At 44.8% G+C, this 17,824-nt stretch overlaps 1 long non-coding RNA gene across 21 annotated transcripts in view; it reads left to right on the top strand.

Annotated features, from left to right (window-relative positions):
• LOC140198802 (uncharacterized) overlaps positions 1 to 17,824 on the top strand; it is a 325,008-nt gene that overhangs the window by 243,584 nt on the left and 63,600 nt on the right. The window contains exon 7 of one of the 21 annotated variants that reach the window (XR_011886260.1): positions 5,736 to 5,771. The exons of 19 other annotated variants lie outside the window; for them this stretch is intronic. This is a non-coding gene — a long non-coding RNA (uncharacterized lncRNA). Of the gene's footprint in view, positions 1 to 5,735; positions 5,782 to 17,824 lie in introns of all 21 variants that reach the window. One more of the 21 variants, XR_011886257.1, reaches the window with a different exon arrangement.

Below are 17,824 nucleotides of genomic sequence, written 5' to 3'. Positions count from 1 at the left end.
CTTTACTTTCTCCCTATCACATTTCACGTTGAAGTCAATTGTATTGTGACCACCGTCTCCTAAGCTCCCTAATCACCTCTGGTTCATTATATAACACCCAATCCAGTGTAGCTGATCCCCTAGTAGGACAACGATGAACTGCTCTAAAGAACCATCTCGTAGGCATTCAACAAACTCACTCTCTTGAGATCTATTTCCAGCCTGATTTTCCCAATCGACCTGCATGTTGTCATAACATTGCTCTTTTGACACACCCTTTCTATTTCCCATTGTAATCTGTGGTCCACATCTCAGCTACTGTTTGGAGGCCTGTATATAACTGCCATCAGGGTCCTTTAACCCTTGCAGTTTCTTAACTCAATCCACAAGGATTCAACACCTTCCCATCCTATATCACATCTTTCTACTGATTTGATGCCATTTTTCACTAGCAGAGCCATGCCATCCCCTCTGCCAACCTTCCTACCCCACCTATACAATGTGTAAAGTGGACATTCAGCTCCCAACTACAACATCTTTCAGCAATGGCCGCAACATCATACCTGACAATTTGTAACAGTGCAAAAAGATCATTCACCTTATTTTTTATACTCTGTGCATTAAGATATAACACTTTCAGTACTGCATATGCTACCCTTTTGATTCTGCATCCCTAATGAACTGATACTCACCCTGCTGGCTGCAATTTTGTCCTATCATCTGCCTGCCCTTCTGACAGTATGACTGCACGCTATCCTTGTATTTTTATCATCCGTCCTATCCTGAGTCCCTTCACTCTGGTTCCCACCTCCCCCCCCATTTTGTATGATGTTAAAGTCGTCCCATTATGTTGTATGACGTAGGTGATCATGACCATGACCATGATTGTTCCTGACAATTTTTTCTACAGAAGTGGTTTGCCATTGTCTTCTTCTGGCAGTGTCTTTACAAGACCAATGACCCCAGCCATTATCAATAGTCTTCAGAGATTGTCTGCCTGGTGTCAGTGGTCACATAACCAGGACTTGTGATGTGCATCACCATCCACCACCTGCTCCTATGGCTTCGCCTGACCCTGATTTGGGTGGGAGTGGTTAAGCAGGTGTTCCACCTTGCCCAAGGGTGTTCTCCAGGCTAGTAGGTGGAAGGAGTACCTTATACCTCCTTTGGTAGAGATGTGTTTCCACACTGCCACCCAGGTGTAGCCCTTTGAAAATCCTTCCTCTAACAGGGATGAGGTCTTTGGGTTTCTGCTGGTGTTTCTACAGCACTGGGTTTTTATGGGATGGGGTTGCTAGCCCCATGCCTAAGCCTCCTTCTTTCATAGCCAGGCTTGGTACCATCTGTGAGGGAGCTAACGCAGCCATTGCTACTGCAATTCCACTTCTTTTTCACTGCCAACTCAGATAATGCGGACTGTGTCTGCATATGGAAGACCCGGGCATTGTTCAGGCTTGGGCTAGTAACTGGTAAATAACGTTGGCTCTGCACAAGTCTCAGGTAATGGCAGCCACTTTTCCTCCCTCATTCCATAGGCATATGTGTTAGGGTTAGTAAACTGGAGGCATGCTATGTTGGTGCTGGAAGCTGAGCAACACTTGCTGGCTTCCCCAGCACATCCTCGGACTGTGTTGGCCATCGATGTAGATGACACATTTCACTCTCTGTTTCAATGTTTTGATGCACATGTGACAAATAAATCTAATCTTTACCTTTAATCTCCTCAAGCAACAAGCACTCTTTTTGATATTCAGTGGTGTAGCTATCTCTGGGTCGCTGACTATTAAACTATTCTTGTGGGATGGTGAGTAGTGTCTCTTTTGACCAGAATTTCAAACAGAGCTGCTACATCAATTTCTGCAGCTGAATGAAAAGTCAAGGGCTTGGAGACTTGAAGCAAGTGAGTTAAAGGTTCAGCGAGTATACAACCCTGAGATTTGAATTCCCTGACAAATCACCTGATATCCCAAAGCGTATCCATTGTCTACTCGTCAGAGACCAAGAGAGTGATGGAAGACTTAAGAGTTTAATGAGATTAGGATCCAGATGTGGATCGATAGGACAAGGAAGAAAATGGTTTGAATGCACCAGACGGGTCAAAGGGCCTGTTTCCACCCCTCCATGACACCATGACTCCAAGTCCAGTAATCTTAAAATTACAGCCAAGCTACTTTGGAGTCTTGCCCGACGCCGGCCTCCTAGGCCTGAGTCGACATAGTAGTAGTACTTTGTTTTACCAGGAATAGGCGAGGAACTCTCCCCAAAAACTGGTTGACGCTGAAAATTTCAAAGTAACATTATTATATTGTTGTAAGAAAAAAAGATAAGGAATTTAAATCAAAACAGATTTTTAAAAATTAAGTTTCAAGTAAAAACTTATTTATTTCTTGAGATACAATGCAGTATAGCCCCCTCCGGCCCTTCAAACCCCACTGCCCAGCAATCCCGATTTAATCTGAGCTTAATCACGGGACAATTTACAACGACCAATTAACCTTCCAACTGGTATGTCTTTGAATGTGGGAGGAATCTGGAGCACCTGCAGAAATCCCATGCAGTCACAGGAAGAACATACAAAGTCCTGACAGACAACAGCAGGAATTGAACCCAGGTCACCTGTACTGTAAAGCATTGTGTTAACCACTACATTATCGTGCCATTTAGGGAGGAAGAACAAGACTGATGGGACTCTTTCTCTGCTGTCAATGGGAGGGTATCAGATATCAGAGATATGTCCAGTGTCGGTCAGGGAGGAGGTTTTATTTAAAAATAAGAATAAACTGAAGTGATGGAGAATGTATCTGCTGTGAATAGAACTTCATTGAAATGACCTATGCTTGGACGTTATCAAGAACCAGAACCTCTTTCAGCTGGCTGTTGAGTGATTAAATGAAGTTATGTGTAATTTTCCTCCCTTTCTCTCTCTCTCTTGTTCTCTCCATCATGCTGCTTGGTCTCAATGGCTGACTGTTACTGTTACGTCCTCCAGATCCTGCCCAGCACCATAAACCCGTAGATCCGATCTTGTGGTGAAGTCTAGTGCACAAGCTCGCCTCTATGGGTCTGTGTGAGTGTGGCCCTGAAACCTCGGGTGAAGGATCAGCCTACGCTGGCTGCAACGGTCATGGTGAAGCAACTACTTCCTCTCCTTATTCTGCATAGCTTGTCATTGGATTTGTCTTCCGATCACTAACCTGTCTTTCACTCTGCACCAGTCCCACCTCCATACCAGAGCCACTCCCTTCTCTCACCTTTCTGCTTCCTGATACTTCCAGGTGTGAATCAGGGATTCGCGCTCCTCTCCAAATGTCAGCAACACACACAAAGTGCTGGAGGAGCTCAGCAAGTCGGGAAGCATCTATGGACGGTATTAAACCCTTACCGGTAGGGATATCATGAGTGGTATGTGACATTTAGAGCACAGAACCAGATTGTTTGGCCCACCATTTCTGTCCTTGTGGTTTAAAGCCCCATACCAGCACACACCAGTCCGTCTAATCTGCAAGATTGACTGTATTGTTGTGTACCTCCACTCCATCCACAAAAAGCAGGATTTCCTCGTGGCCAACCACCTTATTTCCAATCTCCCATTCCGCCATGTTGGTCCTCGGCCTCGTCTTCTGCCACAATGAGGCCACTCTCAAGCTGGAGGGGCAGCACTTATATTCCGTATAGGTAGCCTCCAACCTGATAGCAGGATCGTCGATTGCTCCAACTTCTGGTAATTTTCCCCCCCTCCCACTTGCATTTTCTTTTATTTCCCACTCTGGCCTCCTACCTCTTCTCCTCACGTGCCAATCACCTCCCCCTGGTGCCCTGCCTCTTTCGCTTTCTCCCATGGTCCACTCTCTTCGCCTGTTAGATTCCTTCTTCACCAGCCCTTTACCGTTTTCACCTGCCACCTCCCAGCTGTTTACTTCACCGCCCCCCCCACCCTGCCATCCCATCAACCTGGTCTCACCTATCACCTTCTAGCTTGTCCTCCTTTTCCTTCCCCCCACCTTTTTTTCTGGCTTCTTCCCCTTTCCTTCCCTGTCTTGATGAAGGGTCTCCGCCTGAAATGTCAACTATTTATTCTCCTCCATCGATGCTGCCTGACCTGCTGAGTTCCTCCAGCATTTTGTGCGTGCTACTCTGGATTTCCAGCATCTTCAGAATCTCTTGTGTTTAAGATTTGACTTCCTTTTCAGATCATTCTCCACCTCCAAAATGCTGCCGCCCAGGACGCTGCTGAAGATTTGTATTACTCTTCTGATGTAATATTGCATCCTCTCACCCCGCACACCACTCCTGGCGACCTGCATGGGGCAGGGTGTGGGTGGGGAGTGGTAAGTGGAGACAAGCCAGAGGTCTTTGCTTGCTTCCGGGCTGAGGTAGTAGGTTGTATAGTTTAGTATGACACCATGGGAGTTAACTGTACAATCTCCTAGCTTTCCCCGGAGCAGGTCTGATTCAGCGAGGAGTGCAGCACGGGAACTCACCGAAGCAGGCATCTGGTGTCCGAAGAAGAGGCTGCTCATTATTTCAGCCCGCAGGATTCTTTGAGTCGATGGGTTGCAGCTTGCATGATATTGTGCGTGATCACACTGTTCAATGTATTTATTTACCTGTTGAGAGATACAGCATAGTTACAGGCCCTTCCGGCCCAACAAGACTACACCACCCAATTACGCCCATAAGACCAACTACCAACCCGTACGTCTTTGGAACATGGGAGGAAACCCACATTGTCACGGGGAGAATGTAAAACTCCTTACAGGCAGCTATGGGAATTGAACCCTGATTGTTGGGGCTCTAGCAATATTACATTAACCACTGGTACCTGCATCTGGCCTGTGACCCTCCAAAGCTTTCCTATCCATCTACCTGGCCAGATCCTTCTACACGCTGCCTATTTCAGTGTCTGTCTAAATGCCCCTGAAATGTAGCAGGTCTTCACCTAGAAGGTGATGAACCTGCAGAAAATTTCTTCAATAGAAGGCAGTGGAGGCAAGGCAGTGAATATACACCCAGTAGCCACTTTATTAGGTACACCTGTACACTTATTTAATGCAAATGTCTAACCAACCAATCATGTGGCAGTAACTTAGTGCATAAAAGCATGCAGACATGGTCAAGAGGTTCAGTTGTTGTTCAGACCAAACATCAGAATGGCGAAGAAATGTGCTTTTAGTGACTTTGACCATATAGTGATTGTTGGTGCCAGATAGGGTGATATGAGTATTCAGAAGCTGCTGATCTCCTAGAATTTTCACCACAATTGTGTCAGTTTGAGCTTGTCTGGGCATTCTCCTCTGATCTATCTTATTAACAAGGTGTTTTCACCCACAGAACTGCTGCTCACGGGAGTTTTTTGTTTTTAGCACCATTCTGTGTAAACTCTAGACAGTTGTGCATAAAAATCCCAAGTGATCAGCAGTTTCTGAGATACATAGACCACCTCATCTGGCACTGACAATCATTCTATAGTCAAAGCCACTTGGATCACATTTCTCCCCCATTCTGATGTTTGGTCTGGACAACAGTTGAACCTCTTGACCATGTCTGCATGCTTTTATGCATTGAGTTGCTGCCACATGATTGGCTGATTAGATATTTGCATTAATGAGCAGGTGTACCTAATAAAGTGGTCACTGAGTCTAGGTGATTATATAAAAATATATAAGAAAGTTAAACTGCTGTATAAGGAAAATACAAGCAAAGTAACAATTCTGCACCCTAATCTAACAGTAGACATCTGGTATCTTTCTCCCAAGGTCAAAACAGCGAATACTAGAGGACATACATTTAAGGTGAGAGGAGGTAAGTTCAATTGAGACTTGTGATGTAAGAATTTTTACACAGTGAGTGATGGGTCTCTGGATTACATTGCAGAGTTCATGGAGGAGGCAGATAAGACAGAGGCATTCAAGTTGATCTTAGATAGGCACATAAATGTGCTGAAGCTAGAGGGATAAGGACATTGTTTGGGGAGATGGGGCTTGTCAACCCTGATTGGCTGCTCATCTAGGAGAAGGTGAACTCTGATCTCAAACCTCACTGCCTTGCAGCTAGAATTGCTCATAGGGAAGGCTTTGCCAGTAAACCCTGAGGAAAAACCCAGAGCTGGAGTCCTTAAGGTAGTCTTAACGTTGAGTTTAGTACTGACTGACAACTCCTGCAACACCGCTGGTGCCAAACTGTATCAGTCTCTGCCGTTCCTTTAGGTTCATCAGATGCGTGGAGAGGGGGAGTCTGCTGCATGGGCAACAGCTTGCTCTCCATGTCGTACTGCCCTGGCTTGAGTATTGACTAACATGTAGACGGCTCGGTTGCAACATCCATGGTTGACCCCGACCAGTGCAGAGCCTCATGGACGTTGTGTAAGCTGAAGGGATTTGTTTAGTTCAGCATTAGTTTTCAAGTTTAATTAGTTTAATACAATGTTGTACCTTTGCTGTACTGAACTAGATCCTAAGGAAACTCCTTTGCACCAGTATGCGGCCCTAATAGTTAAGATCTCGTCTCACTCAAATGATGCACAAACTAAATCCTCTGGTAATCAAGACAATGCAGCAATTAGGAACATCCAGATTGGGAAGAACTGGCATCTGATGATGAAGTGTTCCTAGTTTAATTTTAAACATTTTGAAGTCTTCCTGTATGGCGGTGATTGATGTCAGAAAACCATTGGCTAGACTGAAAATGGAATTTGCAGGATCTGTGGTTAAGGAATGTCACCAAGGGTTTGTAGAACATGCTGACAAGATTTGCTGCAAATAACCTAGCGTTGGTACTTCTCAGTTTGTGCAAAACTGGGTTCTTCTCAGACTAAAATACAAAATACTGGAGGAACTCAGCAGTTCAGGCAGCATCGAATGGAAAGGAATAAGCAGTTGATGTCTTGGTCATGCCAGGAAGTGGGGAGAAGCCAGAAAGAATAAGAAGGTGTAGCACAATCTGGCAGATGATAGGTGAGGCCAGGTATGGGGGAAACCATGTGGAACGAGAAGGTGGTGGAGTTAAGTTCCCAGGAAGGGTGTGTGTTTGTGGTAATGAAACTGGTTGAGCACATAGTCAAAGAGTTGGAAGGCAGCAGAGATCACAGAGGGGGAGCAGTGAGAGAGGGTTTCACTGAATCCCCATCAAAGGGAAGATTTAATTTTCTTCAGGGAGACTTTGTTCTTCAAGAGATCCTGCAGATGTTGGAAATCCAGACTAGATAAGGGTAAGAGGAAGTTCTCAAGTGTGACAGAACCTGATGCAGAGTTGAGAAGGAGAAACTCCCAGTGAGTATTCCAAAGGATAAGATTTAAAATACCCAAAGAGGTGCATCATGACTTTTTTTTTGCTCTTCTTGGCTGCAGTATGGAAGGGTGATGGAAATTCGTTCAGTGGAGCTCTCAGAAAGAAATTGGATTTATTTTTATTGTGAGATTATTAAAAAAGAATAAAACTAGAAAATGCTGGAATGCTGGAATCCGGAGGAGGTTCATGGGAATGATTCTGGGAATGAAAGGGTTAATGTATGAGAAGTGTTTGGTGGCTCTGGACTGGTAATTGGTCAGGTAGAGTCTCTCCTGTTGGACTTCACAAGGTGGTCTTCTCTTTTTGTGTGCTGGTTAACCAACTTTGCATGTGCGTGGGGCGGGATTTTCCCTAGTCTCACGGCGCTAACTTGCTCGTGACCTGCAAGCTGACAGAAGCAATGCATTATATTGAATCAAGCAAGCTGAAGAGATCAAAGGTACCACTGTGTGTATGTATCACTGGCAGAAGGGGCAAGGAAAGAGAAAATTAGTAAATTGGTTTATTATTAGCACATGTTCCAAGGTACAGGGAAATACTTTGTTTTACAGGCCATCCATACAGATCACTTCAATTCAGTACATTGAGGTAATATACAAGGGAAAACTATAACAGAATGCAGAATAAAGTGTTACGTTTACGGGAAAAGGTAGACAATAAGGTGCAAATGCCGAAATAAAGTAGATTGTGAGGTCAAGAGTCCATCTTGTTGTACTAGAGGACCGTTTAATAGTCCATAAAACCATAAGATATGGAAGCTGAATTAGGCCCTTCAGCCCATCGAGTCTCTCCACCATTTCATCATGGCTGATTCACTTCCCTCTACCCCATTCTCCTGCCTCCTCTCCATAATCTTTCACGCCCTAATCAAGAACCTACCAACCTCCACCTTAAATGCACCCAGTGAACTTAAGCCTTGTAACAGCAAGATAGAAGAGAGAACATATGAGGTAGATGCGGTGTTTGATTATGTTGGATACTTTACCAAGACAATAACAGCTGTAGAGTCCATGGTGGATTTGTGGGGGGGGGGGGGGGGGAGGCTGGTTTCCATGATGCGCTAAGCTGTGTCCACAACTCTCTGCAGTTTCTTGCAGTCTTGGGCAGAGGAGTTACCACACCAAGCCATAGTTCACTGATGGGATGTTTTCTATGGTGCATTGTTTAAACATTTAGGAGGGTCTTCAGCACCCTGAGGAATTAGAGATGCTGGTGTGATTCCTTGGCTGTTGGAATGATGTGCTTGGGCCAGGACACGATATTAGTGATGTTCATTTCTAGGAATCTGAAGCTTTCAATCCTCTCAACCTCAGCAACATTGATGTAAGTGAGAGCTGTGCACTGCCCCCTTTCCTGAAGTCAATGACCAGCTCTTTTGTTTTGTTGACATTGAGGGAAAGGTTGTTACCATGACATCATGTCACTAAGCTCTCAGTCTCCTTCCTGTACTCCAGCTCATTTTGTTCTTTAATGAACCAGTCCAGCGAGCCTCAGACATCCCTCTTCAGAGCAGTTTTCAGAGTCAGAACCAGAATCATTTTATTGCCTGTATGTGAAACATACCAGAATTGATAGTAGTTCAGTACCAAGCATCAAACGCAGGACAATACCATAACAGACAACACAATAGCAAACAACAATTCACAAGACAATAGTGCAAACAGTCATGAGCAGTCAACAATTAATAGAATGATCACATGTGCAAATGTCAATAATCAAACTTAAATAAATGTGAGCATATGCACAGACTCAATAGTTATCAACAGAGCAAGAAAGGCCATTTGACTGTTGTTGTGCAGGTAAAGTTAACGTACGGCACCTGAATAAGTTTTGTTGCAAAGCTGGATAGCTACAGGAAATAAACTTCAGAGATGGTGTGTGGTCCTGGTGGTACGGACTTTTAGTGTCTCCCTGATGGCAATTTAGCAAATGGGTGACAGCTATCATCCCCCATAAACAATCCTGAAAAATGTCCACCATAAAGTTTATCATAAAGCCATCTCTTGAAACGAAGATCATGCATTGGAAATATATTTCTGATCTTTCATTGTTTAAATTCTGAAACTCCTTCCCACACTTCAGGAAGAGAGACCACTTTGCAGGGTAATTAGGGATGGACTATAAATGGTGGTCAGGACATCAACACAAATTTTTGGTCAAGGAAAACACCTCCTCAGAATCCTTAAACATGGACAGTTCCCAAGTTCTTAGGTATGACTCATCAATCCCCTTTGAACCCACATTTTGTAGATGTCTTCTACCCTCTCCTGACAGACTTCCCCCGCTCCAGCCCTTTATCTCTTTCACTTATCAGCTTCCCTGCTCTTTACTTAACCCTTCCCCCCCTCCCAGTTTCACCTATCACCTACCACCTTGTACTTCCTCCTCTCCTCCCCCACCTTCTTGTTCTAACTTCTCATCTTCTTTTCCAGTCCTGATGAAGGGTCTCAGTCTGAAACGTCAACCATTTACTCTTTTCCATAGATGCTGCCTGGCCTGCTGAGTTGCTCCAGCATTTTTTGTGTGCTGCTTGGATTTCCAGCATCTGCAGATTTTCTTGTTTTCGTAGATGTTGACAGGGTTGTTAATAATGACTTCATTAGTTGGGTGATTGAGATCAAGAGTCGCTAGGTAATGCTGCAGCTCTATAAAACTCTGGCCAGACCAAATTTGGAATATTGTGTTCAGTTCTGGTTGCCTCATTATAGGAAGGATGTGGAAGCTTTAGAAAGGGCGCAGAAGAGATTTACAAGTTTGATGCCTGGATTACAGACCGTGCCTAATGGGAATAGTTTGAGAAAGTTAAGGATTTTCTCTTTAGAGTGAAGGAGGATGAGAGGTGTCTTAATGAAGGTATATAAGATGATAAGAGGCATAGTTTGAGTGAACAGCTAGAGACATTTTACCAAGACGGAAATGGCTATTTTGAAAGGGCATAATTTTAAGGTGATCATAAGTAAGTATGGGTGTGGGCACGTGGCCAAGTGGTTAAGACATTCGACTAGCGATCTGAAAGTCGTGAGTTCGAGCCTTGGCCGAGGCAACGTGTTGTGTCTTTGAGCAAGACACTTAATCACACATTGCTCTGCGACGACACTGGTGCCAAGCTGTATGGGTCCTAATGCCCTTCCCGCGGACAACATTAGTGGCGTGGAGAGGGGAAACTTGCTGCATGGGCAACTGCTTGTCTTCCATACAACCTTGCCCAGGCCTGCACCCTAGAGAGTGAAGGCTTTCCAGGCGCAGATCCATGGTCTCGCAAGACTAATGAATGCCTTAAAGTAAGTATGGGGTAGGGATGCCAGCGGTACGTTTTCTACACCGAGAGTAATGAGTGCGTGAACACCCTACAAGGAGCGGTGGTAGAAGCAGATACATTGCGGACATTTAAGAAACTCTTCAAAAAGCAGATGGGTGGCAGAAAAATGGAGGACTACATAGGAGAAAAGAGTTAAATTGATCTTAGAGAAGGTTAAAAGGGTTGACAACATCATGGGCAGAAGGGCCTGTACTGTGCTGTGGCACTCTATGTTCTAATGATGTGAAAAAAAAGAGTCAGAACCACTGGCAAACAACTGGTGCTTTTGTGCAAATCATTGATTACAGATGTGCTTGAACTGTTGTGACAGCTGAAAAATAAATTGTGAGATTTGGGAGCGGTCATAAATGGGCCTTTGTTGTTCGAGAACAGCAGGCTCCCTTGCAAAGGCTGAGGAAACTGACTCCAAACTGCTCTGGTACCAATTTGCTAAATCTGATTTTATTTGAAGCTCTGAGGAGCTGGATTCTCCTTGCCGGCATTTCAACCAGTGTATTAGCCATGGTTCAGTAAAGAAAAATTTAAAGAACATAGAACATGGAACAGTGGTTCCCAACCTTTGTTACGCCATGGACCAATACCACTAAGCAAGGTGTCTGTAGATGTCAGATTGGGAATGTCTGACATGGAACATTACAGCACAGTAGAGGCTCTTTGGCCCATAATGTTGTGCCAGCCTTTTAATCTACCTACCCTGCCACATAACCCTCCATTTTTCTATCATCCATGTGCCTATCTAAGAGTTCCTTAAATGCCCTTAATGTATGTGCCTCTACCACCATCATGCATGCACCACACTGTGTAAAAATATACCTCTGATAGCTCCCCATGCCTTCCTTCAAACACCTCAAAATATGCCCCCTTGTATTAGCCATTTCCAGCTTGGGAATTCTCTTGTTTGCTATCCCATGTAGTTTGCCAGCACCAACCGCAACACTCCATCTCAGCATCCCAATACTTAGGTGGGCCAATTGACTTCTGCAGCCATGAATTAATTTTTTTTTTTGGATCTGATTGACGAATGAGTCAGCAAAGTCCCAATCAAGGCCATGATGAATCACCATTTCCTGACCGTTAAGTAAAAAGCCCCACCTCACTATCTTAGCCCCACCACTGGCCTAACTAGCTCTGCCATTGCTGTGGGATATCCCACCAAGGGTCTCAGACTAAGAGTGAGGGGATGGCTATTCAGCTTCACATCATACACTATCATTTCATTGAAGTGTACTGAGTTCCATATGGGATTGACAGAAGAGATACCGCTTCTCCTGAGGCCTGGATATTATTCTGGATGAGCAGTCTCTTTCTGTGGATTGATGTGAGTCATCAGAATTCGCCCCACTTCCTGAAGGCTGTGGAATGCTGAGTCACAATGAGGAAATTCAGGAATGTGGGGCAAGGACAGGAAATTGAATGAGGAGCCATTCAGCAGTAACTAGACAGGCTAAAGGAGCAGATTGGCTCATTCCTGAGTTCCTGTGGGAGATCGTGGCTAATGTGAATCTCAATTCCATCCAGCTACCTTGGCTTAATTCCTCTTTTGGCGACTCCTAGCATCATGGGAGTTTGCTGGCCTCCTTCACAATGTACATGAGTGTGATCTCAGACTTAGATTTATTTATCACATGTACATCAAACCGTGAATACAGTGAAATGTGTTGCTTGCATTAACAACCAACACACCCGAGGGTATGCTGGGGACAGCCTGTAAGTACCGCCACGCGTTCTGGCGCCAGCACAGCGTACTTACCCTGCTCGATGAAACAACACAGAGCACAACAAAATAACAACAACAAAACAAGCCCCTTTTCCTCCCTTCACCCCCAACCCACCTACAGCAATGAGGAGCCAACCTGTCTTTCACCGCATCTCGAACCCTTCTCCAGATCAGTTCAACAGCACCAACACAGGCCGGCTCCATTGAGATGACCTCTACCCACGAAGCCCCAGGTGAGCTGGCTAGTCCCTGACATCGCAAGCTCACACTGCACAGAAACACGTTCTTTAGCCCAACCGGCCCAGACTGACTAAAGTATCTATCTATCATAGAGTCATTGAATAATACAGCAAGGAAACAGGCACATCAGACCAACTGGTCCAGACCAACAACGATACCTATCCACATTAATCCTATTTGGCCCATATCCCTCTAAACTTTCCCCGTCTTTCAAGGAGCGATGCTGCAAAAGCTGGGATCACTAAGGACCCGCATCACCCAGGACAAGCTCTCTTCTCATTGCTACCATCAGGGAGGAGGTGCAGGAGCCTGAAGATGCACACTCACAGTTTAGGAACAGCCTCTTTCCCTCCACTATCAGATTTCTGAACAGTCCATGTACCCATGAAAACTACCTCACTTTTTTTTTCCTCCCTTTTCGCACTACTTATTTAATTTAATAATTTATATAATATATATTGTGATTTATAAGGTTTTTTATTACTGTAGATCAATGAATTACTGCTCCAAGACAATACATTTCACAATATATTCCAGTCATGTTAAACCTGATTCTGATTCTGATCCATGTACCTGTCAAAGGGTCTTTTTATTGGTGTTGATGTACCTTCCCAACCACTTCATATACTGATCACCCTCTGGGTGAAAACGTTGCCCCTTATGTTTCTATTAAGCCTCTCCCTCCTCAAGTTCAATGTATGCCCTCTGGTTCTTGATTCCTCAACCTTAAGAAAGTGCTTTCTCCCTGTCTCTGCCCCTCATGATTTAATACACCTCTGTAAGGTCTCCTCTGATTCACCGACACTGCAGTGAGAAAAATCCATACCTGCACTCTCCATAACTCAGTCCCTACAGTTCGAGCGATATCCCCGTAAGTTTCCTCCGCACCCTTTCCAGCCTAATGGCATCTTTCCTCCAGCAAGGTGACCAAAGCTGAACACAATATTCCAATGCAGAGGGGAAAATTCTTCACTCAGTTGGTGTTACCAGTATGGAACAAGTGGTGGATGCAGGCTTGATTGCAATACTTAAGAGAAGTTTGGACATATATGCAAGGAAAGGATTTGGAGGGCTATGGTCCAGGTGCAGGTCGATGGGATTAGGCAGAATAATTGTTCGGCACGGACTAGACAGTTAGCCGGCTGGTGGTGTAGTGACATCAGCACCGAACTTAGAGGCAAATGGTCCCGAGTTCAAATCAGGCCGTCTCCTTTCCGTCCGTGCTGGGTTGAATGTCGAGCTAGCAACTCGGCCTCATAAAAAAACAGACTAGGTGGGCTGAAGGCCTTATTTCTGTGCTGTCCTGCTCTGTGACTCTATGGCTTTCCAACATGGCTCATCTCTACCAGAGCTTCTCACAGCCACCCTCTCATTTCCCCCGCCACACTCACTGCATTATACAACTTTGAAACAGTCTATTTGAACCAGCTCATCTGTGCCACCCAAGATGCGGAACTGAGCGAGTCCCAGGCAGATACCAGCTATCCAGCTTTTGTCTGCTCTCCTTTAACTCTCACTGAGAGATCCCCCTCACAGTCGAATCAAACTGAGGCTTAATAAGGCGTTGGCCTGACTGTACTATGAGCAGTTTTGTGCCCCTTATCTAAGAAAGAATGTGCTGGCATTAGAGAGAGTCCAGAGGAGGTTCACGAAATTATTCTGGGAATTAAAGAGTTAATGTATGAGGAGCACCTGATAGCCCTGGGCCTATACTCACTGGAGTTCAGAAAAATAAGGGAGGATCCCATTGAATCCTTACAAATATTGATCACCCTCTGGGGTGATCAATCATGAAAGTCCTAGATAGACTGGATGTGGAGAGGATGTTTCCTATAGTGGCAGGGTTTTGGGTTAGAGAGCTCAGCCTCAGAATACAATGTTGTCCCTTTAGAATGAGATAAGAAAGAATTTCTTTAGCCAGAAGGGGGGTAAATTGTGGAATTCATTGCCACAGATACCTGTGGAGAACAATTCATTGGGTATAGTTAAAGTGGAGGTTGATTGGATCTTGATTAGCAAGGACGTGAAATGTTATGGGGAGAAGGCAGGAGAATGGGGTTGAGAGGAATAATGAATCAGCCGTAATGAAATGGTGAAACAGGCAGAATGGGCTGAATGGCTGCTCCCATGTCTAGTGGTCTCAAATATCTCTGGGTGGGTCAGATAGAAAACGGGCACTGGATGGACTATTGTCTGGGGACTACCACCCCATAGCGGTGCGAAAAAAAGGGATAAATAAGAGGTAAATTATCATCGGGAGGAAGGGAATTGCTGTTCTTCATCCCACAAGTAATTGGTGGAGGGAAGGTTTCTCTTCCCTGCTGCCGCAGCAGATGCAGCCATTAATTCACAGGAGCTCTCTGCTCTGCAGAGAGCGTAGCTGATCGATCCGTCTGCTACAGGGGGGCAGTTCCCCTTACACGGCAGCACAAGCTGTCTTCACGGATGAAGAAGGCCCACCCTCTGGACCCTGCCAGGGATCAATGTCATCGATTTTTGTTTTTTAAAAAAAGAGGGGGGGAAGGGTGGGAACGAGGGAGAGTTAGGGGCGGTGGTGGAATGAGAAAAAAAAGATTGACAGAGGAATCCAACATCTTCAGCTTATCTACCATTTCAAGAACCAAGTCTTGTTACTGTATCTTTACATACTGTATTGATGTATGTACAAAATGTGTTTCTGTGTAGGTAAATTTATGTCCGTACACTTTGTGTGTATGTGTGTGTGTGTGTGTGTGACTACGTGTATCGGTAGATTTGTACCATTACTATTTTATATGTCTTCTTATCTATGTGTGTATATCTCTGCATAAAATATATTTTTGCATGTGATTCATCTATAAGGAGATGGATAAATCTGCCTGTGTATGCTTGCTTAGAATATCCAAGTATCTGTGCCCAATACAACCATATTTTGTGCATTTCGATATATATGCATTTGTATGAAAGCTGAACACTGTGAGGGGATTACACCTGCTCAATTCTCCAAGTGTTAAGTCTGTGGGTCTTTGTTTGAATCGGAAGATGTACTGAGGGAGATGAGAGCCTTTCCTTGGCTTTCTTGACAGTGGCAATAGAGCAGATTGATTACAGCGTCTGTGATTCCGTCTTATATTGATTCTATTTGGTCTGCATTCCCAACGGGATTCGCAGACTGTTCCAAAAAAGGAAGTGGCATACTTGAACCTGGCCACCATTGCAGGTTAACACTGTTTTCTCTCTCTCTCTCTCTCGCGGTGTTATTTTCAGACCGGATTTCAACTTCATTTAATTTACTTTGAACGGTATTTCTCATTTTTTTCTCTCTTAAGTGCAACGTACAATTCTGTAGTCAAGCTCTGTTGCTGCATTAGATAGGAGAGATCTATCTCTCTTTTTTTTTGTTCGAAGAAACCATCTTGTGCAAACGCCTCAGACCAGGGCAGGGAACGTCAAGGACTGTACACACCTGGTGACTGAGGCAGATTCTCGTGTGAGGGCAGCGGAGGTTCGATTAGACTGCACTGTTACCCCCCCACCCCCAACCCGGTGTGTTATTTGTTTATTTATTTACTTACTTATTTATTTATTGTGATCGCTAGACTGAGGTCACGACCCCAATTTGTCTGGGGCATTGTGGGTACAGTGAAAGAGCGAGAGAGAGAGAAATTCCATAGAGTGATAAAGGCCAAGCGTGCAGGAGCCGAGTGGGTTCGAGTCCAGAGCCGGGCTAACTGATGAGGTCGGTGTGGGAGAGGCATCACTCCCCTCACTCCCGCCCTCACCAAACACCCAATATGGTGTCGGGAACTCCTCCGTTGCTTGTTTTTTTGTCTTTTATATGTAATGTTACGGGTTTTCTTTACTGACCTTTGAAATTATTTGAAAGATTCAAACAGTAGAATATTGCAGCATCTGTCAGCTTTACTGTGCTGAGTTCCCGATCACTCCAGCAGGGTAAGGGTTAATAGTTTGTTTCCACTGTGCATTTCTTGTGGTTCTCTGCTTTTGCTATATTATTTCGGTTCAGTTATGCCTGCATCCCTTTTGCTTTATCCTTCCTTTCTGTCTACCTTTGTCCTTTCTCCCTGTCTCATTCTCTCTCTGATTAACTTTAGCCTTCATCGTATGCCTCCCTTCCTCCATACTTTCACCGTTTTCTGTCTTCATCTTACACTGTGTTTCTGTCTCTAATCCTCTCCTTGTCTTTGAACATCTCTCTTTTTCTCATTCCATGACTCAGTACCTTCCTTTTCTCGACCGACCTTTCCCCATGTGGCCTCTGTCGATACCTCATTGCGCCCATCTTGTCGTCTCACACTCCGTCTCCAGTTAGTCTTCCCCCCGTCTTTCCCTGCCAGCCTATTTTTCTATTTCTCTGATCCCTACTTCTTCCATCATTCCATCATTCCATCTTTCTCCCCCGTCACTCCTGTTCTTGTTTCATTTCTCTTTTGTGCTCGCTTTCTCTTTGCTTGCCTCTCCTAGTATCTTTATAGATTTATTTTAAAGCCTGTCTCGCCCTTTGCTTCAATCTGTTTTTACTATCCTATGTTTCATTTCTCTTGCTTTCCCTCTCTCATTTTTTCTGTTTTCTCTATTCCTGTCTTCCTTTTCTTGCTGTTGCTCTTTCTTCTCTCTGTCTTCCTCTGTCTCTCCCTCCACCCTCCCCGTCCTCTCTTTCTCTCCATCTTTCTGTCTCCCTCCCCTCTCGCTCTCTTTCTCCCCCTGTATCTTTCTCTCTCTCCCTCCCCCCACACTCTCTCTGCATCCCTCCCTCATCCTCTCCTCCCTTCCTTCTCTCTCTGTCTTACTGACCCAGTCTGATTCTTTTTTTCATTAATCTGTCCAACTGGAGGGGGGTGGTGCGGCTTGCTTCTGTAATGGATAACCTATACCCACGTCAGTCAGGGCACTGCGGGTTGGTTTGGAGAGATGGGTGAGACCGGGGAAAGAAAGCACGGTGTCTTCTTCAGAAAATGGTGCCTTTGTTACGTTCATATTCCCTCCCTAAGTCTGGTCAAAGACCTGTGGCCCAGTTTGTACCAGGGTGGATAGCTGCAGTGCAGCAGTGCATGTTGGGATGTGGCCATGTATCCCGGCGGGGATGATCTCAGAACTTCAGCTTTTAAAAAGCAAAGGGAGTCCACACCAGCCTTGCGTTAAACAGTATGCATGATTGGTCGGGGGGAGAAAAAAACAAGCCTTAATGACGTAAACAATGAAGTGAGAGTGAAAGTTGAGGACAGGAAGAATTAAATGACTAATGTCTTGAATGTCTCATGTTTTATCAGATGTACAAATCA

This window comes from Mobula birostris, chromosome 6 (assembly GCF_030028105.1).
Source record: "Mobula birostris isolate sMobBir1 chromosome 6, sMobBir1.hap1, whole genome shotgun sequence".
NCBI classification, from domain to species: Eukaryota; Metazoa; Chordata; class Chondrichthyes; order Myliobatiformes; family Myliobatidae; genus Mobula; species Mobula birostris.
Note: the sequence above shows the minus strand (reverse complement) of the source record. Positions and strands in the feature narration are given on the sequence as shown.